At 34.2% G+C, this 25,797-nt stretch overlaps 1 protein-coding gene across 1 annotated transcript in view; it reads left to right on the top strand.

Moving 5' to 3' along the window:
• Window positions 1-25,797, top strand: part of LOC120353823 (eye-specific diacylglycerol kinase-like) — a 244,003-nt gene that overhangs the window by 80,369 nt on the left and 137,837 nt on the right.

Raw genomic sequence — 25,797 nt, 5'->3', positions numbered from 1 at the left:
GAATGTGTTTGATTAAGTCAGAGTGAGAGAGATAGTGTGATAGTACGATTGAGAGAGGGGGAGAGTGAGAGAGAGTGTGTTTGAGAGTAAGAGTAAGCGAGGGAGAGAGTGTCTTTGAGAGTCAGAGTGAGCAAGAGAGAGATAGAGTGAGAATACGATTGAGAGATTGAGAGAGAGAGAGAGTGTGAGTGAAAGAATGTGTTTGATTAAGTCAGAGTGAGAGAGATAGTGTGATAGTACGATTGAGAGAGGGGGAGAGAGAGAGAGTGTGTGTTTGAGAGTCAGAGTTAGCGAGAGAGAGAGAGTGTGTTTGAGAGTCAGAGTTTGCGAGAGAGAAAGTGTGTTTGAGAGTCAGAGTTAACGAGAGAGAGGTAGTGAGCGTGATTGCGATTGTTTGAGAGTCTGAGTCAGCGAGAGAGAGACAGAGCGTGAGTGTGATTGAGAGAGAGAGTGAGAGTAAGAGAGAGAGATAGGGTGAGTGCGAGTTAGAGAGAAGGTGATAGGTGAAGGAGTGTGTATGTTTTGATGAATGAGTGAATAGCGTTCAGCTGGATGGGAGAATACGTCTCGTCTTCTTTTTTCTTCTTCTCCTCTTTCTACTTGTGCCTCTTCTTCTTCTATTCTCTCCTCTATGCTTCTTATTTTTCTTCATCTTCTTCCTTTTCTTATGCAACTTCTTCTTTTTCCACTCGTCAGGTACCAACCGTGCCGGGATCAATAGTGATGAACTCTATCTCTCTCTCTCTCAGCTTTACTACTGTTACATTCATTCTCTTCATTATTTTTCTATTGAACTTCAACTACGCGAATAACAAATGTGAATGTGGATAATTGAGAATATGGTAGGAGTTATGGAATATCATATTTTTATGAAATAGTGGAATTCATCAATTATCTATTAATATAGTTGTCCTACAAGAAGACTTCTAATAAAACTGAAGATAAACTCTTAAATTGAATGAACCAGCTGACTCAGTCAAAAGGTGAATAGATTCTTGTTTGAGAAATAAATTATGTGTATTAGGTTAGCTTCACACGCTTTCGGATTCATTCGGTTCGGTTCGTTTTCGGTTCGGTTCGGCTCGTTTCCGAAAACGAATGAGGCTTTCATACATGTCAGGTTTTAATTCGTACGGTTCTAATTAGATATTTTCTTCTCAAACACAGCTGTGTTTGGATTTTCACAGTTCATGCTGGTATATTTAAATATAACAGTTGGTGTCAAATTGTAAGATGTTATTTCTTGAACAACAAAATTTTAAAGTTGATTAAAAATAGTGAATTATTTAAATAGTTTCTTTTTGATTATGTTAATTTTGGAAGTTCAGAGAGATTATTTTTTTGATTGAAAATTTGTTCCTTGTTTTGACACATGGTATAAAAAACTTCATCTCTTCTCTCCATTGATGAAATAATGTAATTAATATTCATGGAAAAATAAAAAAATAAAAATTCTCATCAAGTTTTAATTTATATCTTTCATATTTTTTAGCAAACTATTCATTGAGAAATAATGTTTCTGTGAACTAACAGAAATGAATTGACTTTAAATTTTGAACCAGATAATCACGATATATCAGGTTAAAATAAAAACAAAAAAAGCAAGCGTGTGTAAAAGGCTTTGTTTTTTCCTGTTTCCCTAGCAACGAATTCGAATATAATGAAACCTATTCGTATCGAGGGGGCGTTCGGTGCTATGCGGTTGCTATTCGGTACCGAATTCAAACCGAATCATCGTTTCACACTTATCGGTGTGTGAAAAGAGCCTCTCGCTAGCAACGAATTGAAACCTGATGGAATTTGTTAGAGTCAAGTGGGCGTTCGGTTCTATGCGGTTTCTATTCGGTACCGAATTCAAACCGAATTACGTTTCACACTTATCGGAATTTGCCGAATACGAATCGAAAACGAAACGAACCGAAAGAGTGTGAAACTAGCCTTATTGTTCCTTAAACACTCGTTCTCCTGATATGGCTTCTAATGTGTGATTCATTACGAAGTACAGTTGATTCAATAAGATTGAGAAGTAGAAACAATTTCAAGGAATCTATTTTTTCGTAACCTGTATTCAAGTTATTCATTCTATTATAGAAATTCTAGTACCGTACATTCTATTATTTTTCAAGAAGACACTCATTAAATAAGTCCTAACTTCGCATGGTAAGGGATATTTTCATTTTTTATGAATTTATTCAATGATATGATTTGTAAGTATCGCAAGTAAGCATCATAAGTAATAAATGAAATATATTGATGAAACAATCATTGTTTTAATCATACACTCTAATGAACGGGATAGAGATAGAACAGTCTAAAAAGTTTAATTGGATTGTTAATTGTATTTGTTAACGTTATGTCTAAAAAGAATAAAAAATAAATTGAACAATCATAGCTTCGATCATCCCCTACACTGAACAAAATGGAGAGAAAACAGTATAAAATTGTTAATTTAAATAAATAATTTGATTTAATTTAATTGGATTGTTAATTGTATTTGTTAACGTTATGTCTGAAAAGAATAAAAAATAAATTGAACAATCATAGCTTCGATCAATCCCCTCCACTGAACAAAATGGAGAGAAAACAGTATAAAATTGTTAATTTGAATAAATAATTTAGTTTAATTTAATTGTCCATCAACTGCGCTAATAGCAACTACACACTAAAAACCAGTAAAACTCGAATTTAATCGTCAGTTACCGGATTGCCTGTTGCAGTCGGCTGAACTACAGAGTGCTTTAATTGGAAGAAAAACGTCCAGTTAGTCACTAAATAAACGACAGACATTACGGGTACCAGGTGCTACGGGACGGCTGCAATTAATCTGTGTTTTCCCAATTAACAAAAAAGAGACACTAGCAAGCTGCGAATTGAGCAGGGAAGACTGAAAAGAAAAAGGATAACGGAGAGTGAAAGAAAGAGAGAGAGTGAGTCCGAGTTGAGCAGCAGAGACTAAAGAGAAAAAGGAAAAGGTACAGGGAATGAGTAAGAGAGACTAAAAGAAAAAGGTTAGGTACTGTGAGTGAGTGAGTGAGAGTAAGAGAGATAGAGAGTGATTCAGATTCAGATTCCTTTATTCATGTGTTCAACAATACACAATTCAACTTATGTTCTAGCGTTAATCGTAAATATATTGAACTAAAGAGTTCTACAATAATACTGAGCAAGAAAATGTCGAAATATGCGAAAGTTAAGGTACTACTGTAATGTTTTCACATGAAACGGTGAAGTTTTGACCTTGAGAAGTCCATTCTCAGAGAGGGTATCAAGGAGATTGATTGATTGATTGATTGATTGAGTACTTTATTTATGTAGATTACAATATATACTGGCTTATACACTTGTATACAATAGCTTACAATACAGCAAAGTTATAGATGAATTTACATAATATAGACTAAGAAAATACTATTGAACTGTATATTATATGAAAAAGCAATTTGTATATAATAACTATAGATAATAATCATATTGTTATGCATCTACATAAATTGGCGGAGCTTTGGACATATCAATGTCCATTCTTTGGGAAGAATATAAAAAATATCCTCCCCACTAACTCTCTACCAAAACGTTAATTTCGTTATTTAAACTAAGGATTTATTTATTAATGGAAATATTGTAAAAGTTTTAATCAATATGAATATTGAAGAGAAAAAAAAACAGAAAATTGATAAAGTAAAATAATTATATAGGTAGATAAGATCAAAAATTGATTAATAAAATGAAGTAGGCTGAAAGTAGATCAGGGTATCAACTTTCAGTAATATACAGCATTATGCAGTGGATAATTGAAATAACATGAGTTTATATAATATATATATATACAATTCGTTCTATAACATGGTTTAAAGGTTTGTATTTGTGGGATGGGTGGGGGATGGATGTCATGTGATCGTTCTAGGGCCGGACAGTTTCAGTCATTTGTTCCAAAAGATGTTTTTTTAAAGTTAGGATGAAGCTCGCTCGGCTCTCGATGGACCTGATAGAAACAGGAAGTGCATTCCATGCACGACAGGCACTGACTAAGAAGGATTTTGTGAAAATAGTAGTTCGATGATTGGGTATCCTTAAAGTACTTTCTCCGGTTCTAGTATGTGAAGCATCTATCCTCCTACCTTCAGAGACAAATTTGAAATCATCTTTAAAATAGTTCGGATTACCGTATATCAAGATATCTCTAACAAGCTTGACTATTCGAAAAAGCCTCTGATCGGGAAGCTTTAATGTTGAACTAGCAATGTGGGCTGGGGTGATATGATCATGGCGTTGGAGAGAGTAGACGAAACGTAGACAATAATTTTGGCAACGCTGTAGTTTATCATTCAGAGTGACTTGCATATCGTTAAGAACAGAATTACAATACATTAAATGTGGGAAGATGAGAGATTGAACCAATAATAATTTAATGTTTCTAGGGAGGATATCGTGCATTTTCTTCAATGCATGCATGGCTGAGAATACCTTTTTACAAGTTTTGTTCACTTGTTCTGACCAGTCAAGAGTATTATTCATAATAATGCCTAAATTTTTAACTGAGCTACAGTAAGGAATGTCATTACCGTCTACACTAATTTTGTGAATCGATTCAAGGTCAATATTGTTTATAAGACGAGAATATCCAATTATAATGGGTTGTGTTTTGTTGGGATTAAGCTTAAGGCCATTTTTCTTTGTCCATTCCACTATCGAATTGATATCCTGATTCATTATTCCAACTGTTTCATTAATTTTTGTTATGGGACAGCTTAAATAGATTTGAAGGTCGTCTGCATAAGTATGGAGACTGGAGAATTTGATAATGGAAGAAAGGTCATTAGCATACAAAGTGAAGAGGAGAGGGCCTAAAATTGAACCTTGTGGTACTCCATGCATAACGTTTTTCCAAGTTGACTTTTTGTCACCGACAGATACACATTGTTTCCTACCTAATAGATAGGATTTAAACCAAACTAACGAGTTGTGACTGAAACCAAGAATAGCCAACTTATTCAGAAGGACTGTATGATCAACAGTATCGAATGCTTTAGAAAAATCAAATAGGGTGAGGATGGTGCATTTTCTTTGGTCCATAGCTAACCTTATATCATCAGTGACACGAAGCAGAGCTGTCTCAGTTGAATGGAATTTTCTAAAGCCTGATTGAAAGTTATGAAGCTTACTATTGTTGTCTAGAAATTTTACAACTTGAGCATGAATGAGTCTTTCTAGCACTTTGGACAATGCAGGTAAAATACTGATTGGTCTAAAATCCTCAACTTTATTGGGTGATGGAACTTTATTTAGAGGGCGAACCAGAGCAAACTTCCAGTTTTCAGGGAAAATGCCTTCTTCAAGTGACTTGTTGAAAATGTATGTAATGGTTGGTAAAACAGCAAATAACATCTTCTTGATAAATTTAATAGGAATTTTGTCTACACCCATAGCATTACTATGAATACGTTGAATTGCTCTGAAAGTGTCTTCTTCTGAGATTGGATGGAAATGAAATTGATCAGTGATTGGTAAATCTAAGTTTGTAACCTGCTCTTCAAGATCATCAATGTGATTAGCAATGACAACTTCGTCGCGTTGGTTAGAGTGTGAAACGAATGGTCATTTATATTATTCAATGGTAAGTCAATTTGTGGATTCGATTTCTCTTTGCCAAGCCCGAATTCTTTTATTCCCTGCCAAAGTGATTTAGAGTCTTGTCTATTGTTTGTCATAAACGAATTCAAGTACCTAATCTTTGAGTTCCGTAATTCCTGTTTAACCCTATTTCTAAGGCTCCTATACTCTATCAAACTGTCCAAGTCAAATGTCTTTTTAAATTTTCTATGTGCTTTGTCTCTACGTCCCATCATCTTAAGTATGTCTTCAGTCATCCACGGTACTCGTCGTTTTCTATTAATCCTCCTTGTCACATAAGGTGCATGTTTGTCATACAAAGTCAAAGTCCAATTCTCGAAAGTCTTGATCATGTCATCAACTGAGGGTAATGCTTCAATTTGATGCCATGGAGTCTGAGCCACATCAGTCAGGAAGGCGGCTTCATCAAAGTTTTTGAAGTCTCTATAAGTGATAATTTTCTGTTCTGGCTTGGGTATCTTATGGGAAAGTACACAGTAGATCAAATCATGTCTAGAAATAGCTGGGACTGAGATTTGGCCTGCTTGAACAACCTCATTGGGATCACTAACAATGAGAAGGTCAATGAGTGTGTCTGATTCATTAGTATGATGAGTTGGATCGAGAGGTAAAATAGTCATGTTTAGGCATTGGAAAATTGTAGTCAGTTGAAAGTAGTCAAAGTTACGATTTGTCATGTTCAAGTCGGTGTTCATATCCCCCATAACTAGTATACGGTTATAACAAGGCATAAGAGAAAGCAAGGCACTTTCGAAATCTGTGAAATGACCTATTTTTGGTGGGCGATAACAGATACCAACGAGTAATTTATCAGTACTAGATAAGGATAATTCAAGTAGCATAAACTCTGGTCTGGAACAATACTCTTGTTTAGATGTGATTAAAACTTTTGTTTTGATACCTTCTTTCACATAAATTGCTACACCCCCACAAGCTTTATTTAATCTATCATTCCGGAAAAGATTATATCCAGGCAATGCAACAAAATTTGATGAAATACTAGGCTTCAAAAATGATTCGGAAATTCCGATTATATTGAAGTCCTGAAAACGGAAGATTGCTCTGAGTTCTGATTGCTCTCTGAGAGAGAGAGTGTGTGAGTGAGTGGGTGGGAGGGAGGTTGATAGAGTGAGAGATAGTGTGAGAACGAACGTGAGAAGGAGAGAGTGAATGGGAGAGAAATAGAGAGAGAGAGTGATTGTGGGTGAAGAAGAATTTGAGAGAAGAAAAGCAGCGTTTTAGAGCGGTGAGCAATTGCATCGTATTTTATTGTTAATCGAATAAGTGGTCAGTACTTTCATCAAAATTAAGTTTCGCTATTTGATGAAACAATTTACTAGCTGTCTTGGTTTTATTTCTATTTCCGTTAGTCACTGGGTAAGTTATCAGTAATTATGAACTATGTAACTTGTTGTGTGAAGCATGAAAACGAGTTGATATTGTCAACATCACAACAACAAATTTACAGAAAGTTGCTGTCAGTTGGGATACAAATTTGTTGTACAATACTCAGTACCAGAACACAATATAATATGTCCTGTAACTGTATATGAATAACTGTAAAATGTTAATTTTCATTCAAATAAAGTGGATTTTTGACAACATTTCAAGTCTCTTCAATTCATGGCAAAAATTCAGTTGTCCAAAAAAGTGTAATGAATAATTGGCACTCCAGCTTCCAATCTTCTTCTTCATCTTAAATCATTTGGTGATAAAGTATTATATGGGAATAAGAATGAGAATGACTAAGTGCCGGTTGCACAAAAGCCGTTTAAATTTTAATCAAATTCAAATTCAAATTCAAATTTTCAAATTCAAATTTATTCACACTCATAAATACATATACAGAAACCAAATAGAGTCTAGCTTGACAAATACAACAATAATCCATCTAAAATTTAATAATAGATTGTAAGTAATAGTATATAATATAATAATATATAATATAATATTAATGTGAACAATAACTGCTCACAAAGTGCTTCATGAAGCACTTGTCCGTGAGCAGGAGTTGAGGTTGAATCGGGAATAGGAGGAGAAAAAAGCCTACACACACACACACAAACACACACACATTCAATCACCATCATCAAGTAATTTTATTGATTGATTGTAGCATTTCCTCTCTTTAAATATACTTATATTATGAAATGTCGTTAAAACTGCGAAAAAATGGGAGGAAGAATCACCAGTATAATTTTGTTCAACATAATTCATGACAAGAGAGGGGAAAAAATGAAAAATAAAAGATGAGACATAACAGCGATAAATAAAACAATGTTTGCAGATCAAAGCTCAAAGCAAAGGTTAAACTTTAAAGGATACAGAAGTAACTACAGTAAAAAGACCATACTACACTGAAATTCATATTCAATAATGGATTAGATATTAGCACCATGTGTTTCTCAGCTTACTACTTTGAATAAGTCTTCTACTTCTAATGGTGAATGAAGCCATAGCCAACTCTTCGTTTGTTTTAGGAATTTCTTGAGATTCTGTAGCTTTCTAATCTCATCTGGGAGAATATTGAAGAATTTAGGTCCAAGGAATAAAAAGCATCTCTGGAAGGTAGTGCTGTTTGGTTTGGGGAGTCTGATTAGCATCCTTGTAGTTTGCCTAGTTATCTGCTGATTTTGTTCAAGATTCCCCATTTGATTCCTATCCCCACTCATTTTATAAAACAAAGATAAAACTTTCAGTACATACATGTATCTGAAAGGTAGAATTCCAAAAAACCTGAATATTGGGAAAGTATGCGTTCGTCTATTAGCTCCAAACATTATTCTAACAATTGATTTTTGTAGGACTATAAGATTTTTAAAATGAGACATGAAGGTAGATGCATAACATGAGATTCCGTATTCCAGCCTACTATTGAAGAAAGAGAAATACATTACACGAAGAATATTTACAGGGAAGAATTGACGCAGTTGATAGAAAGTCCTAACCAAGTATAAGAGGTACCCTTTTACTTTATTCACATGCAAATCCCAATTTAGACTTTGATCCAATATTAGCCCAAGATATTTAATAGAGTCAGATTGTTGAATTATCTCACAGTCACAACTCACAGATCTGCAACCGACCTGATGATACCTGACAGGATCAGTGAAACTAAATGGTGATGATAATGAAAAGTTTATATAGGAAGTCTTGCTCGCATTTAGTGCTAGTTTGTTACAGTTGAACCAGAATCGCAAATCAAACAAATCCAGCTGCATCATTTCATGCAGTTCTTCTTCATTTTTAGCAGAATACGCTAGGGCTGTGTCATCGGCAAAAGATGTAATTGATCCAAAAAATTTGTGGGAAAACAAATCATTTATGTAGACTAAAAACAATATAGGGCCCAAAACGGATCCTTGTGGAACGCCGTATTTAACTGTTGTCAGCTCACTATCACAACCCGAAATAGACACATACTGCTTTCTATCCATCAAGTATGATTTTAACCACATGTTGGTAACACCACGGACACCAGAAGCATGAAGCTTATTCAACAAGGTGCTGTGCTCAACTGTGTTGAAAGCCTTTCGGATGTCCAAGAATAGACCAGATGTTCTATTTTTATGTGGTGTGTTGATGCTGTGATAAATATCTGACATAAACTTATATAATGCCTGTTCTGTGTTCAAGCCCTCCTGAAATCCAAATTGGTTTCTATTAAAATAGTTCACTTTATTGAAAAAGCTCATTAATCTTTTCTTAAAAAGTTTCTCTAGAATTTTTGAGAACACTGAAAGCAGTGAGATGGGTCTATAATTTGAAATTTCTCTATTCGATCCACTCTTAAAAATAGGTATTACCTTAGCTGTTTTTAGATTTGATGGGAAATGGCCATTCAAAAAGATTCAATCATAGTCAATCATAGTTAATTCCATGAAAACCAATCAGAGAATCCTTCTTTTCAAAAAAGCCTCCTCTGATTGGTCCTCGTGGAATTAATCATGGTTGAAATTTAACCAGCTTTTGTGCAACCGGGCTCAAGTGTCTTAGTTGTCATTAACCGAGGAAAAATGATGAAAAATAAATTTGGAAGTTCTTTTTCACACAATGATGTGTGATTACGAATTCACATATCTTTACTAAATTCAAGTAAACTTTCAATAATGCCAGTTACAATTAAGAGTGTATCCCTGTGCAGTGATTGGATATCAGAACAGATTGACGGTTCAGCTATCGGCCATTTCCCTCCCACTTCTTAGCTCCTCCCATCGACGACTCCTAACAACTGTGAGTGAACTTAACAGCCAATCACAGAACTTCTCAGTAGCTTCGTTCCACCATTTCGAATCTTAGCCAGCCATTTGCTTAACGAGTACTATTCTATTGTAGTTCACGAATGAAGATGTCCAAACTTGTAGTACAGTGTGTCTGGAGTAGTCTAGTACCATATTCAATTTTTTTCCAATTCAATTCAATTTATTTCACCAAAACACAGAGATGTGACAAACAGAAAAAACAATAATTATTATTCTAAATATCTATATCAACTATCTGAAAAATACGGCTGGAGGTGAAGAACTACTGGCATAAATGAAACACTTGTTCGCCAGTAGGAGTAGAGACTTAACTGTTTCTAAATCTTAAACTTATAATTTAAAATGGAATCTTTTATTCAAACAATGGTTAGTATATTTGAAATAAATGTTATCAATTGTGAATTGATCCTGACAATAATGAATAGTTTTAAAAGCAGAAAAAATTTTGAACCCGTTTTGAATATGTTTTGACCATCTTGAAATATTTGCTTTCAAGCTTCAAAAAAAGTTTATTAAATACAAGAAAGCACAAATCAGCCTTCGGAGTGATTCGCAGCACCTAACATCGGATTTTTGTTTAGTAATAATCAATAAATTTAGAATGATAATCTATACTTTAATAAGGAAAAAACTGTATTATACGTGTACAGGATAGGAAATACACGAATGACGCATCATCACATCTGAACTACTCAACTGATTACCTTGTTCTGAATATAAAGTATAGTGTCTAAATTTACCTAGGATGATTATAGGCCTATTTCAAATTCTCCAAGATCTCAGTTGGTCCAGTTCATCAAGTTTTCAATTAGACCCTTGTGGAGCACGGGTTACTTGCTATAGTGAGGTCCACGTTATAATGGCAGTGTTTGATTAACAATGGTATTGCTATTCTTGTCTATCATTCACAAAGCGGATGGCGCTATCTCTTTCTCGCTTTGTTCAGTTGCCAGATCAACCTTTAACAATGTAGAATTAGTAATTAATTAACAAGGTATTTCATCTCAATTATGAAAATTCATCATGAAATTGTTGAAAAATATAATTCCGTGCTTAATAAAATATAATTGATCATTTTAAACGAGAATGAACAGTTCTGTTATTACATCAATAAACCTGTATCAGCTCCCGTCTATAGAAGGCATGACAAGACAGAGGATCGGCAACGATTTCTCCTATCTTTATCCACTGGCATTATAACGTGGACCTCACTATAGTAATTGTAATTGACCGAGCGAAGTGAGGTCTAAGATTCAAGTCGACGGTTTTGCATTTCTCTTTATGTTTATATGTTGCGCATTTACAGCGAAACGCAGCAATAGATTTTCATGAAATTTGAAAGGTATGTTCCTTTTTGACGTATACTTAAGGTTTTTTAAAATTCTGCATTTTAAGGATAATAGAAAAGGAAAAGGAGTTTCCTTCGATCACCAATATTAGCCTTCCGTGAAAATCAGACTATAGAATTATTCATCTTAAATCAGCTTTCTAGTGGACTTTAATACTACCCGTTCAAAAACATTATTTAACATCTTGAAAATGTATCTTTCCATCAACGTTAGTAGACAGTTGTCTACTAACTTTGTCTTTCCATAAGCTGAAGCTATGATTCTAGTTTGGAGTTTCGAGTTATTGATAGAGAACATTTTTTCACATTTTTCTAAAATTGCAACAGATATTATTGAAAAGAAATTGATTTCTAAAATCATGAAAAATGGGAAATTAAGTTTGTAGGAAATTAGCATTATGATAGTTCATTTTGTTAATTTCAACATACCGATTCTTCGCCAACACAACACAGAATGTTCTCTGATGGGTTGATTGGATTGGCGTATCGACGGCAGCCATACCTGATAACAGCGCTCACACTCACATTCCGGGACAACACGTCACGGTACGATAGGACAAAAAGCTTCATGTTTATTAAGGATTTTTTCTAGACATTTTAAATTGATAAATTATTAATATACTTTTGAGAAAACATAACAACAGGTCAATGTAACTTACTGAGCGCGAGGTATACTGTTCACAGAACTACCAGTATACAAGTGGAATGAAAGCAAGTGAATTTTAACTATTAGTGATATAGTATTTAATAATAATTTTCATTCTTAGACCATACTATAATCAAATCTCTGACATCAAATCTAGGTTGATCTGTATGTCTTCATACTCACACCCGCTGATCAATGCATATCACTAATGATAGCTTGACACCTCGACCCCCCAACCATGCACTGTTGTGGGGGGGGGGTGATAGGAGCTAGTCATACACATATATAAACCTGATTAGTGAGAATCTCCATTGGACAGGTATGTCATTAGCGAGAGTGGGCATATGTGATTGATGTGGTCATGTGTGTGACCCCCCATATGTGACCCTATTGGGTCATGTGACCCGGAGTGTGTCACGATATTGCCCCCGTATTATTATGGTAATGGTCATAAGATAATGGTGGGATTAATAAGGAGAATTGGTGATTATTGTGTGGAATATTTGATTGTCATATGGTATTTAGATCCTAATTAACACTAGCCGTCAGGCTCACTTCGCTCGCCATATCCGTCTAGCCAGGGGGCTCCGCCCCCTGGACCCCCAACTGGATCGTCCAAAAATGATATCAGCGGGCTCGCTTCGCTCGCCTGCATTTTTCATTTGAGCATGCTTCATTCCATCAGAAAGTCAAAGCTGAGAAAGCGCAAAAACGCTAATTTTGGGCGTATCTTTGACGTTATTGCAAATTCCTTCTAACACAACATTATTACACCCTAGCTGAGCTTCTGTACTAAATTGTACTTAAATAATACAGTATTTTTCAGTTATTAGTGATTATTTAGTGATGTATTCTTATTTAAATATTGGTTCTCAACTTTCCTAAATTCTAGATTCCTAGTTTATAAATATAATGGAGTCAAAATTGGACAAAAATTGTGAAGTGTAACCTATTTTTGGACTATATCTATCTAAATTTGGGAAAGGAACAGTTTTGAGCTTTAAGCCTGTTGTTCCTTTCCCCATCATTCATAGTTGAGAATTATATTGTAACCTATGTATCAATGTATAAATAAATAAATAAATTTGAACATTTTCTGTTCAGTTGTTCTCGATAAAGCTGAGAAAACGCTGGATAAACGCAGATTTTGGGTGTATCTTTGGAAATTTCTTCAAATCCGTTCTTGATGCGCCTCTAAAGGGCCAACTGAACATACCTACCAAATTTGAACGTTTTTGGTCCGGTAGATTTTTAGTTCTGCGAGTGAGTGAGTGAGTGAGTCAGTCAGTCAGTGAGTGAGTGCCATTTCTCTTTTATATATAGATTCGAAGATGGTGTATTTTCATAAGAATTTACAAGTCTCGAGAGAGAAAATTTGTTTGGATTGTTTGATTGACGTGTAGTATTAACAATGTAAATAAACATTCAAAGTTAATGTATTTTCATAGGGATTTGAATGTTTTGGAGAACAAAATTTATAATCTTGCACCCGGTTGCACAAAAGTATGTTAACTTTTAATCCAGATTTAATGCCACAAGATTTCCAAGTCTTGTAGAACATAATCTACAAGTCTTGTGCAACAGAAATAGGTAACAGTAATAGTAACCTACATCCTAGAAAAACGTGGAGGAAGAAAATATAACATAGTATAGTTAGGGGCACGGGCACACTAGACCATAGAGAAAACAAATATACAATATTTATATTAGCTACAATATTTACATTTCTCTTTTTCTCATTGAACTTAGGTCCACGTTATAATGACAGTGGAGAAAGATAGGAGAACAGATTTGCCTATTCTCTGCTCTTCCCCTGCCTTCTATGATGTGAATTTCACACTACACTCCAGTTAGGTTCACGTTTTAATGGCAGTGGAGAAAGATAGGAGAACAGATTTGCCTATTCTCTGCTCTTCCCCTGCCTTCTATGATAAGAATTTTACACTTCACTCCAGTTGGGTTTACGTTATAATGGCAGTGGAGAAAGATATGAGAAAGAAGCGTTGTCGATTACCTGCCTTACCACTGCCTTCTATAGCTGATACCGGTATATCTGATGTAATATTAATTGTTTAATTCTTGTTAAAAATCATCAATTATATTTTATTCGCCAAGAAAATATATTTTTTATGATTCAATAATTAATTTTTATGAATGAGATGAATATTTTTTTCAATTAATTATATTTTTTGTATATTTTGAAAAACGATCTATTGCGAAGATAGGAAAGGAAAGCGCGATCTACTTCGTTGAATGATAGACAAGGATATCAACACCAATGTTGATCAAATACTGCCATTAAAACGTGGACCTTACCATAGTACAGAGTACAGAGTATTGTACTAGTCTACTGGAACATATAGAAAACATAACATGTATAATATTGTTCATGAGATACAATAGACATTGTTTCTCTCTGCCCAAATGTACTAACTAGACAATTATGATGCTGATTAATTTTGATTATTAAATGGTAATTACTGCATTGGATATGTCATTATACTGTATTGTGATTATGTGATATCACCAATCTGAATAAACATCTATTGTGAGGTCTATGTTACAATGGCAGTATTTGGTTAACATTGATGGTTTGTCTATCACACGACAAAGCAGATAACGCTATCCTTTTCTAGCTCTGCAACATTGCCATATCATTTTCTAAAAGCAATACCATAGAGAAACAATTGCATAAGTAAATATCCCATGGTATAGGACGTTTATGTCGCAACTTTTACTGTTATCTCAAGCCGATAGTCCACGTAGTTCTTTCCTGTGAAGCTTTATGACGCTGGTAGTCTCTCATATTGTGCCGTTCATACACTCTTACCCGGTCAAAACAGTAAAAATCTACAATAATCGACAGTAATCGGCTTGAGATACAGTAAAAGTTGCGACATAAACACCCTATACCATGGGATATCTACTTGCGCTATTGTTTCTCTATGGCAATACTAAGTATCGTCATAGAATGAAGGAAAATATATTCTTATTATTTTTTTTATTTTGATTATTTCTGTCCAAAATGTGGTATTGTATTTTCAAATTCATCTAAAACCATTCATTTGATGTTGCTTCCCATGACCAAACACTATTATAATAACTTTGGTGTAGTTCTGACACTGTGTTACTTGTAAATATTTGAAAAAAAAACACTTACTTTTCTTGGAGTATTGAGGAATGCATTTCACTCCCTAAGCTCCTCCTCAGTCTCAATACTCCAAGAAAAGTAAGTGTTTTTTCAAATATTTACAAGTAACACAGTGTCTGAACTACACCAAAGATACCATTAATTTATTATTAGTATTGAATTCTCTACTGTTTTTTGTTTTCACTAATTATCAAATTTTATTTCTTTTACAGGTGAGTCTCAAAACTTCCTCATACACCTCTTGTCAAGCTGTGAGTAGAACTGAAGTATTTTTATCCATCTTCAAAATTTTAATTTGTATATATCACAAATTGATTTAATTAATTAAATTTAATTGATTCAATTTGAGTATTGCTGCACTACATATGCTGACTCGTTTAAGGTGCATTTTCGTTTGTGCGTAAATTTCCGCAGTCGACGACGACAAGCATTGTTGACATTCATATTGTCCAACTTTCAAGTGAGCTAAAACAGCTGATCAAATAACATTTCATCATTTGTCCCTATTATAAAGAATTGAACATTTCTAATAATCATCATCATCATCACCCATCATGAACTAGGCTTGTAAAGCCTGTTCCGGTGTCCACCGCTTCCTCGGTCTTCCGACGTCCCTTCTCCCATCCAACTGTAACTTCCAAGCTTGTAGTGGAAGACGAGTTGGTGGCATACGGCGCAGGTGATTTGTTCATTTTAATCTGTATTTTTTAATGATTGCTGTCAGTGGTTGCACATTGCACTCACTTCGAATTGTTTCATTACTTTTGTGGTCTCGTCTCGAGTATCCTTGAATGCTGCGCAGAAACCTCATCTCTGATGCCTGAATTCGTGAGTCATCATTCTTGGTCTTTGTCCATACCTCACTACCGTATGTCATTGAAGGGATGGCCATTGTCCTATAGAACTTATCTCAGTCTCTTTTCTGGCCTTACCCTTTAATGTTCGGTGAATGACTCCACAAATTGAGTTAAACTTTCCTATTTTCTGAGGTAACATTCTCTGTCATAGGATACATCACAGCCGAGATATTTAAAGTTGCTCACCTGTTCCATTATTATATTATTCTGAACTATTGTGGAACGTAAGGGCCACTTGCCCCGAAATGCCATTACTTTCGATTTCTGAGCTGATATAATCATATTGAAGTCTGTACTTACAGCTTGAAGCTCATGAATTGACATCTGTAGCTTATCCTCACTTTCCTGAACTATCACTGTATCGTCAGCAAACATGAGAGAGTTGAGGAAGACTCCCTGCCCAATTTTAACACCTGAGTCTACTCTTTGTCGCCAATTGCTCATCAGCTCGTCAATATATATATTAAATAGCGTAGGTGAAAGTGGGCATCCTTGTCTAACTCCTTTGTTTATGATCAACTCTTTCTCAGGTTCACCTTTTATACTTATCAGAACAGATGTTTTTGAATACAGTTCAGCAATGATAGTCACCAAATGTCTTGGGTAGCCTTTATCCAACATTATTTCCCACAAGAGAGTCCTATTGACATTGCCAAACGCCTTTTCCCAATCGATGAAGGCCAAATGTGTTGAGCAGTTGAATTCCCGCCGTTTTTCTATGAGCATTTTCATAGTGAAGACTGCATCAATACATGAACGACCCCTCCTGAATCCCATCTGGCTCTCTGCAATCAGAGCATCTGTTATTATGCTGAAGTCTTCTATTCAATAGAGAAGCAAATATCTTATAGATTGTGTCCGAAAGGCTAATCCCTCTATAATTTTTAGGGTCAGTTCTATCACCTTTTTTGAAAAGAGGTTACATTTCTAATTATATCAACACATTTCCATTTAAAAGTATAAAAAAGTATAAGCTCAACCTGCCCATTAAAACATAATTGAACATAATCTTTTAGGTTATGTTGACGAATTGAAATCTACCCAATCTGAGATTCTCTCCCTGTTGTGGTCGACGACGGCATTTACGCACAAACGAAAACTCAGCTTTACAGTACGCCTATTAGCTGTTGAAATTTTTAAATCCATCGATATTCTACGAGTATAATTCAATTCCTATTTAGACTATTTATAATCACTTGAACAACAAGGAAGATAGTTGTCTCTGGATCCCTCTCCTTAGATCATTGATGATCAATCCGAGATTATTCAAAAAAAGTTTTCAATTAAGAAACTTATAAACCCCTCAATATTCTTAACCTCGACAAAAATCGTTCAAGTTAGATCCAAGACAGTTGAGAAGTCGTTAAAAGAAAAAGGTGTAAAAATTACGCAGAAATGAAATTGCTTGAGCTATTCAAGGTAAAAATCGAAGCTCGGTTCCTCGTAAAGTATAGTATATACTGTCTAGTTCCATTAGGAATACGGTACTGCATGAAAAAACCTTAGGTATACGGTAAATTGAAGAAAATAGGTAAAAATGTATAGGTATACGGTGATGTGAAGAAGTATTTACGGTTGAAGAAAAACGTTATCTGAAAGTCATCACATAAAAAATTATACAACCCAAGTCATTACTAACCGCTATTGGTTTAGGCTTTCATTCGCTAAAAGCTGTAATGGCAAAGTAAATATGGATTTTACACACTTTTTTATTGCGCAATATGGGAGAGGCTACAAGTCATGATTATGGGTAACGCTATGTGAGATAAAATCTTTTGGAAAGATTTGGGAGATATTGAAGGTGTTTCAACATGAATATAGGTTATAACAAGAAGAATATATTATAATATGATGGAATATAAGGAATTTAAGATTAATTGTTTGGTGTAAAAATTAGTATGTTCATAATCTATTTGGAGTATATGAGATAAAATCAAGAAATAGAAGTTCTGAGCAATAGCCTGGTTTGTTTTCAGATTGTTTTCTGCAGTGATGCACGTTTCCCTGGGGAATTGATTCCTAGGCATAAACCTGTATCATTGTAGAAATCAATCTGAAAACGAAAATGAATAAAGAAGGAAATAAGAAATAGAAAGATATGAGAAACAACAAGAGAAGAAGAGGAAGTAGAAGAAGAAGGAGAGAGAAAAGAAAACATTAATATAGACTAATTCATCAGTCTCACATTGGAAATCATTATTGTAAAGAACTATAAAAATGCTAATATGTATTATACATTATGATATGCTTTACAATTATATATAATGTACATTATAATATATATATATATATAATGATAATGATATATCATAATAATCATATAATGCTGATATATTATGTATTATGATACACTTAATAGACGTCATATTATATGAACCAAATATTGAACTCAGACTGGACAATCTAATACTTTAAAATATTAATATCGGGGCACCGAGCTCCGCTCCTCATTTTTATCCTATACTATTAAACGAGCAACTTCTGTTTATATGACTGTTTACATGTTCAGATGTTTGGATGTTTAGATGTTTAGATGTTTGTATTTCACCGGATCTCGGAATAGAAAGGGTTTTAAAGATTCTCACGAAATTCAGAATATTGTAGGTTTATAATATAAAGATCCGATTGTACTGGGTCTTATCCCTGGGAAAACTCGCTGAAGGACATTAAGAGGATAATTATTATTCATCCTTGGAAAAACAGCTGATCATAATTATTTCGTCGTCTGTTAGTGATGGAAGTGAGTGAGCGAGTTCATGTGTGTGGGACTGTGTCGAAATTATGACTAAGCTGTTGAACTTTTGTAATCATTCAATCAGGTACTTAGCCTAGTGCCGGTTGCAAAAAATCCGGGTTAACTTTAATACTGATTATTCCAGTAGATCCATCTTTTTGAAATGGTCTTCTCTGATTTGGTTCATGTGAAGTTAATCAGGATTAAAATTCAACCGGATTTTGAGCAACTGGGCCTTTGTGAGGGAATTTTTTGCATTCCTCTGGGAATCAATCTCAATAATTTACTGTGATTAGATAGAACATCTCTGTATGAATGTTATTATAATTTCTTCTTTCGTAATAAATTTGTTATGCTTTTGTACTCCAGAGCGAAGCTCGGTCCCCGATATTTTATTGATAAACAGAACACAATTCTCTAGAATGATCGTGTTTATATTTTACAGCTGGCTATACGTCAGCTTATAAATTTCGGGGATGCGATATTTTGATTTTCCACAGAATCACACACTCACTTTTTACTACTAAAGGTTTAAAATTTTAATTGTCACCCCAACAAAAAATTCTATTTAATAAAAATTAAATCCACATTAATATTATTATTCAATTAAAATTTAAAGATCTAAAGGGTCTTATCATCCCATTTTTAAATTTTAGCTTTTTAACTAAAAAATAAATTTCACTTAATTGAAATAATAAAGTATCCACAGACGACGAAAGTCTCACCTGTTTCAACCAAGGATGAATTATCCTTTTAATGTCGTTCAGCGAGTTTTCCCAGGGATGATACCTAATTTTGCAATCAGGGTGCAATCGAATTTTTATATCATAAACCTACTATGTTCCAAATTTCGTGAAAATCGTTGGAGCTTTTCGACATAAATAACAATAGATAAATATAAATAACCAAATATAAAAATATATACATAAATTGCTCGCTTAATATAATAGGATTCTGCATCATGATAATATTAGTAGTAGATGGACCCCACTACCAAAAAAGAAGACATTGTGAATGGGGAGGAAAGCAGAATTTTATTTTCAAATATCCTCTCCAAGTGGGCGATACCCTGGTACCCATCATACATCAATATATTATTGAATTTCCTCCCTGTGTGGGCAGTACCTCTCAATCAATATTTAATTTGTAGCCAGTTCATTTCGGATAAATTAGAAATAGATTCTATTCATTGGTCGTGTGAATGGAAACAGGCAGAAACACAATTCAGAATTCTCTGTTCCGTTTCCCGGGGAGTTGAGGGTCATTTTTCCTTGTTAGCAGACTGTTCAATTAATTACAGCTGCTGCGAAAATCCGAACCCAACAAAATTTCTAATAAACAGAACAGAAAAAGAGAAAACTCAAATATAGATGGGAAAATTCATCTGCCTTCGGGGGATAATAAAATGTTGGAGATTAGGGAAAGGTGGATTTGGTTTTTCAGGTCTGCTTCTACTCCATCCTATTCCAACCCCTTCTCTTCACCTTTTTTTCCTCATCTCTTTCTTTCTTCCTCCAATTATTTCCCTTTCTAACCTTCATTCTAAACTTTTTCCCTATTTGATTTTCTCTCTTCCCTCCATCTTAAAATGTTGGTGATGAGGGAAAGGTGGATTTGGATATTCAGGTCTCCTTCTACCCCTATTCCAAACCCTTATTTTCACCTTTCCCTTTTCCTTTTCTCTTTCTTTCTCCCTCCAATTCTTTCCCTTTCTACCTTCAATCTACTTTTTTTCTTACAACCCTATTATTTTTTTTATCTTACATCCCCACACACTCCCTTTCCTTCCTCTCTTCCTACCTCTACCATTTTCTCCCTTTCTTCTACACTCTCATACTTTCTTCCTTTTTCTACCTTCCTCTCCATTTCCCTCTTTTCCCCTCCCACTCATCTTACATCTGAATACCTACACTTTTTTCCCTCTTATAACATTTTTTCTCCTATCTATTACACTTTATATATTATTTTTCTCTCAAATCTGTCATTGAGTTATAATGGGAAGTAGAATATATTTTTTTATTCTTTCCCAAGAATGAATGATTCTAAATTTTGTTATCTAACCCAATCTTACTCCCTACTCACAATTACTTCCATCTATTTCATTTCATATCCCTCTCCTCTGTCTTTTTCTCTCTTTCCTACTGTATATCTCTAAACTTCTAATTCTCGTTTCCGTTTCATAAATTTCCTCAAAACCTACTCAACACTTCTTTCTGTTCTACTTATTCTACTCCTTTTTCTTCTTCTTTTTCTTTCCCTTTTTCTTATTCTTCTACTTCTTCTTCTTTTCTTCTTCATTCTCTTTTCCCCCCCTTCCTCTCGCCACCTTTTTTCACCTCCATCCCTTTATATCTCTCCTTCTCCACTCAATCGTATTCCCAACTTTTTCTCAATATCCCTATATTGTCACCCAATTTCCTTCCCCTTCATACTTCATTGTTTCAGCTCAATTTAGTTTACTTTCCAATACAGCTTCATTCTCACCGAAATTTGGTCAAGTCTCTTATTCCATGTCTCCAATGTTATATCCATACTTCTCAAAATCCTGACTAACCAACGCCTTCGATAGCTATTTTACATTATTCCTCGTTCTTCTTCCATTTGCTCTTTCCATTCTTTGTTTTTCTACGTTATTCTTCTGTACGTTATTCATCATCCTTTATATATTTTCATTTTCCGCCATTAAGATAAAATCTCGAATATAAAGGTGCGTACAGATATACGCGCCGCGAACATGAGCAATTCACTTTTAATCAGCTGATGCCAAGCTTTTTATATCTATATCTTACCGTTTCTGTAAAAATACAGATATAGTCAGCTGATTAAAAGTGAATTGCTCATGTTCGCGGCGCGTATATCTGTACGCACCTTTACGTGTCCTGTACAAAATATCATTCCCATGAGTTCAAATCTTCTAGGACATAAATGTAGGCGTCATACTCAGCAAAAAAAACTTTTTAGGCCCGGTTGCCCAGCAGTGTCTTAAATTTCAATAGTGATTAATCTCACAAGACCTAATCAGAGAAGGTTTTTTTGAAAAATAGGCTTCTCCGATTGGTTCTCATGGAATCAATCACGATTGAAATTTAACCGCCTTTTGTGCAATCAGCACTTGATATTTGAACACTTGATAATGGAATAATATTGGCCAAATAATTGCCGTGTGCAAGGAGAGAATAACGGTAGCCTACTAGTTATTCTCAAATATTAAATTAAGATATTTTTGCCATAGGAATTCAATTTCAACTGTATTACTTACATCCATGAAATCAAGCCGGTAAACAGCTGATTGTAGAACAAATAAACATATGATTCTTATTACAGCATACTATACTGTGATAAAATCATATGTTTTCTTACAGTCGAGTATGTTTCCTAGTTTCGAATTAGGTAAAGCAAAATTGGTACAAAAACCGCCTTTTAGCCACTCCAGGTGGAAGTTTTGTCAACTACAATCAAGAAATTCCTGATTCGGAACTTGTAAACTAGGTTATGTTTATAGAATGCATGTAGTAATTTAAGCACAAGCAGATAATGTTTTCTGTTTCTCAATTATTCTTTTCTAGATTATTGTGACAAAAAATAGTGTAAGTTACTAGGACGTGAATGTATGTTGCAGTGCTCGAATGAAATATTCAAGTCTCGGCTAACTCAACTCGACTAGAAACATCATTCTCGCCTGCAAAAGGCCCCTTCCCGTCCTTGTGACTTAAGATACTATTACTAGATTCTTCTCGTTTAGACCTTGTTTCGAAAGAAAATGAGCTTTACGGTTCATTGATGAAGCTTTTCATGTATTTCTTCGATAGTAGTGAATGAAAGAGACTTGTGAGTTCATTGAATGAATAATTTTATTCAGTTTATATATTCCTATTTATCATACCGTTTGAATACTACCATAGAGAAACGATAGCATAAGAAGATATCCCATGGTATAGGGAATTTATGTCGTAACTTTTACTGTTATCCCAAGCTGATAGTTCACGTAGTTCTTTCCCATGCAGCTGTGTGACGCTGGTAGTCTCTCAAACTGTGCCGTTCATACACTCTCACCCCAACAAAACAGTAAAAATTGACAATAATCGACAGAAATCGGCTTGAGATAACAGTAAAAGTTGAGACATAAATTCCCTATACCATGGGATATCTACTTACGCTATTGTTTCTCTATGATAGTAGTAAATGAAAGAGACTTGTGAGTTCAATGAATGAATAGTTTTATTCAGTTCATATATTCCTATTTATTATACAGTTTGAATACTACGTATTTATTCTAGACTAGCAGGTAACCCGTGCTCCGCAAGTGTCTATTTTTAAACTTTACAAACTGAAAAATTGACGAATTTAAATCTTTTTAAATTGAAAATAGGCCTACACCCATCCTCGGTTAAGAATCTTATGCAAAACTTCAAGTTAATGAGTCCAGTAGCTCAGACGTGATGATGCGTCAAACATAATAAATTTTCCTACTCCGTACGTGTAGGAAGACAGTTCTTTGCTTTATTATAGTATATCTGTATGATTTCCCATATGATTACATAATTTTACTGGATGTGAAAAATTCTGAGTTGGTAGATTCGTAAAAGTGACTAGTGTCTGAATATGCTGCAGCCAGCAAAAGGTGAATTGAAACTGTTTTGGCATGCCCTGTTCGGAAAACAGTATTGCTCCTAAATTACGACTGTTCAAATATTTAGAAAAGACTCTTCTCTCCTCTTCTTCCTCATTTTTTCTCTATTTGCCTTCTTCTTCTCCTTCTTTTTCGCCTGTTTCCAACTCAACTCTATCTCAATCAGTCGATATATACTATATAGGTAGTCGATATTATATACATAAAGACGCATATTATATTAGATACACTTACATATCCAATCTAATGTTATATAAAGGTGCGTACAGATATACGCACCGCGAACATGAGCAATTCACTTTTATTCAGCTGACTATATCTGTATTTTTTACAGAAACGGTAAGATACAGATATAAAAAGCTTGGCATCAGCTGATTGAAAGTGAATTGCTCATGTTCGCGGCGCGTATATCTGTACGCACCTTTAGACACACATTATATGAGATAAATGTAGGTGAGAACTCTCAATATAAGGGGAAATGCAATAACTGATTGATTTTCATAATATAGTGTGATATTGAAGAAGGGGGGAAGAATGATATAGAGTATAGAAATATTAGAGTATCAGAGATAGAAAATAAAGAATAATAATGGAACTGAGGCGAAAGCTGTGGATAAGAAGAAGAAGAAGAAAAGGAAAAAGAAGGAGAAGAAGAAGATGAAAGAGAAGAAATTGAGAATAAGAAAGGGAAGAAGAAGAAGTGAGGTTTGATTGATCGATTGATTGATCGATTGAGTACTTTATTCACGTAGATTACAATATATACTAGCTTATACACTTATAAAATAGCTCACAATACAGAAAAATTATAGATGAATTTACATAATATAGACTAAGAAAATAATTATTGAACTGTATATGATACGAAAAAAGCAATTTGTAATAACTAAAGATAATATTGTTATGCATCTACATAAATTGTCGGGGACTTGGACATATCAATGTCCATTCTTCGGAAAGAATATTCAGAATATCCTTCCCACTAACTCTCTACCAGAGGGGGAGAATAGGACAGAGTAGAGAAAGATTTTTAGAGTAACGAAGAGGAGTGGAAGGAGGAATATGTAAAGAGGAGGAAGAAGAATGAAGAGTAGGAGGAGAAGGAGACGAAGAAGAAAAATGATCAGTAGAAAATGTGAAGGCAAATGTTAATGGTTGATGAAGAAGAGAAAGGGAAGAATGATATGAGAAAGTTTGATACTAAAGAAAATGGTACAACAAAATAATGATGATCATGATGAAGATGTTGATGAGAGTTCGTTTCCAAATTATAATAATCGAAATGAAAAATCATAATCATAAATATCCTCTGTACTGTTCATCCTCAATTACAGATTGAAAATGTCCGTTAACGTAATATGTCCGTCGATTCTCTCCCTGTTTTACTTGTATCAATCAATCAATAAAGAATATAAATTCAAAAGAATTTTATTGATTATTTATCTACTTCCTATCAATTAGTTCCATAATAATAATTGACTCTGTTGTTCCAATAAACTTTTTCCCAAATAAACAGACTCTCTTCATGTCTTTGACCATGTGATGAGTTCTGAGAAGCGATAATGATGCATCTTTGGCTGGCAGCCATCTTGTTCTGGCAACTGCTCTCTGTTATCTCATCTTTCCTCTCTCTTTCACCAGTATTTTTCTATCTCCCTTCTCTCACTTGTTCTTGAAATTCAGACGCCAAAAGTTCGTTTTTGTTTGTTCTTGAAGCTCATTTGAAAATATCATCTGCGGGTTGAATGCCTTGTTAGCTGGTTAATCACTGAATAAGAATGACAGTGAAAAAATAATCCTGGAATTGATTGAGGAATGAGGAAGTTAACCAAATAGAGAAACAAATATGAGAAGTGAATAATTAGAAAACAGAGGAGGAAAGTAGAGGATAACGCTGGATAAATTCAGGAATTCTAGAATAATTAACTTCTTTGAGCCTTGAAATCCAATTTTATCTTGAATATTTTGAGTTTCTGATACAGTACTTATGAGTATCCTTTTTTATTATTGATGAATACAATAGGAAAGAAGAAACCGAAATACAAGAGTTGAATCCATAATTTTATCTCCTCACCAATTTTCATAAATGTTCTGGAAAATCATGATTTATAAAAGAATTTAACTTTTAAAACCAAAAACAGTAAATCAGTAATTGTAAATCAGAGAAAATCATCCTTGAAAAGCATTTATATTGTTTGCATTCAATAGCTTTTTATCAGACAAAGATGATGAAGAATAGATTCTACTATTCCATGATATAGGTTTCAGGGAAATTGACAGAGAATGGAAAATCAAATAAAATAACATTTTTATCGGCAATACAAACTATTGAGGGTCTTGTCAAACCCGAAGGTTTTTCGGCGGGTGCCAAGTTACAAAAAAAACGAGTTACAAAAGATAAATAAACTTAGACAAAATTAAGTAATTGATGAATTATAAATAAATTAATTTTCAATCTACAGTGATAATTGAGTGTAATATTTAATTATAACATGGTGTTTTAATTCTTCTAAATTAAAAATTTCCAGCTAATATATA

This window comes from Nilaparvata lugens, chromosome 12 (assembly GCF_014356525.2).
Source record: "Nilaparvata lugens isolate BPH chromosome 12, ASM1435652v1, whole genome shotgun sequence".
Taxonomy (NCBI): Eukaryota; Metazoa; Arthropoda; class Insecta; order Hemiptera; family Delphacidae; genus Nilaparvata; species Nilaparvata lugens.
The sequence above is the reverse complement of the archived record's forward strand: the minus strand, read 5'-3'. Positions and strand labels throughout refer to the sequence as shown.